Here is a 2,307-nt window from a genome sequence, read left to right as displayed (position 1 = left end):
TGTTCGTATTCATTAATGACTCTAACGATCACCTCGAATCCAACACACCACTCTGGTCATATGATACCTCAATACATGCCTAAGACACAACTTGCATAATACGCGTACCAACAAGAAACGACCTGAATATACTCAAATCATGAAAATAACTCAAACGAAAGAGCTGTACTTCAAGCTCATCAGTATCATCACAAACAAGGCTGAGACCCCGTCTCACATCATAGAAATAGAACACCTGAATCTACCCTGAAAGGTCATAACTCAACGCAGCCTCGCTACAATGCGCGATCCTATCCAAACACTGTTACACATGGAGCACCTCAAGACACTGTGATCAAAATTCGACAGCCACACACAATTTGATGTCTGAAACCAAGGCAATTCATTGCACCCACGGTGAAATAAACAACATACGACACGCCACCTGATAGGTCATAACCCACACTTCATTTACCGAGCAACATCCGATTACTCTTCCCGCTCGACTTCCACTATGAATCCCCAATAGATCTGCACCACGTGTGCCCATAACCAACAAATCATAACGCCTCACAGCACAGAAAAAGCAACTCATAGATCTCCCCAGATCACTAACAAGTTCAATAACGATCAAATCCACCTGTCCCTCAACAATACAACTCAAGACTAACCAAGCTAACTCAAGCTAAATACGTAGCCACATTGGCCTGCCAACGAACTCAATACCAAGAAGCCTGAAGCTGCTCCTTCCACTACTATAACTCCTGCCAGAGCCGTACGATACGGTGCCCGGCACCAAATAAATACCGAAATCCGCCATCTCACCCGGTGACATGCCCGGCCACAAAAAAAATGCATCCGAAAAGTCACTCAATACTGGAACTGAATCAATGATAGAAACCTCTGCACTGACATCCATCACGAATGCCCCATTAAGAAAAGCAATCCTTCTCAGCCGTCCGCTGCATCTTTTGAAATATATACCACTCTGCAAGAACATAATCCAATGCACCTTGCCGCTCAACCCGTGGCATTTCCGGCCTAGCCCGTAGCACAATAGTCTAGAATAACCCAACACTGAGACAACCAGCCTACAATCCAATATCATATCCAAAATTTGGCATACCAAGCAAAGAAAAATCCACTCGGACCTCTAATTACCAATAACCGCTAGACGGCGCCGATACACACGATTTACAACAACTACATAGCCTGAACACGAGAACTCCTAGTCTCCAACTCCATATAGCACACAAATCACTATACCTGATCCCAAATTGCGCCGTATGAACACATATCACACCTCAAATACCCAATCATCCCACGAAAGGTATTCTAAAGTTTCCCTGTGCCATCAAACAAACTCAGATATCAACAGTCGATCCCAAATGCCGCAACACTACTGAAGTATTATCAGTTTACATCACATTGCCCTTTTACTGGAACATATAGCCCCATTGAATCACTATGGTTGGCAATACCATTTTCCTTAATCATTTGAAGATCGATTCTTTAATCACCTGCAGCTGCCCGTGCTGCTTAAGAATTTAATGACTTTCCATTATGAACAGAACCGTAACCTTACACACACAAATCCTAATCCTCCACCACATATCGCATATACCATACCACACTAGTATAATATGAGAACTCCATCTCCCTTCCTAACCACAAACATCTACGTATTCCACTAGTCAAGAACTCTGCATCAATCCCATTAAGAAGAGAAATCATTACACATTCCATGCTTCGCATGCCCATAGGCAATTTATACGTCTCTAAACCACGGTAAAACTCATCAAGAACTCTCTCTCCCAATTCCATTGCACAAGCTAAACTGCCAGGACTGAATCCTTCTACCCGAACCAAGCTAAGCAAGCTGTCAGAACTCAAGAGCCTTGCTGCACAATACCTGTAAAAGCCCATTACCTCGAACACATACGAAGAATTAATCACATCCTTACCATACCGATTCGGTCTACTATCAAGCTATTCCATCTATCTAATTTCCCTTTTTGATTCATCATCCACTTGATATTTCTCCCTCGCTGTAGCATCACAATGCCTCAATCCAAGCTTACCACACGAGACTCGAACATAAGACCACACTGTCTAAGACCCATAGGCCACTGAATACTCTCTCAATTGGTTCCCAGAAATACCACATTCCGGAATACTTCACTCTGAGACTTTCTGCGAATCTAAATTCGCTTCCTTTACTTTCCAGGTATCGACACATAGGATCCCATGATCAACATAAAAATACCACAAGTCTTGACATTTTCTATTGAAAACACTGTCTTTAGTCACATACACCACCTTAAAACA

The sequence above is a fragment of the Nicotiana attenuata genome, unplaced genomic scaffold, assembly GCF_001879085.1.
Source record: "Nicotiana attenuata strain UT unplaced genomic scaffold, NIATTr2, whole genome shotgun sequence".
Lineage (NCBI taxonomy): Eukaryota > Viridiplantae > Streptophyta > Magnoliopsida > Solanales > Solanaceae > Nicotiana > Nicotiana attenuata.
Note: the sequence above shows the minus strand (reverse complement) of the source record.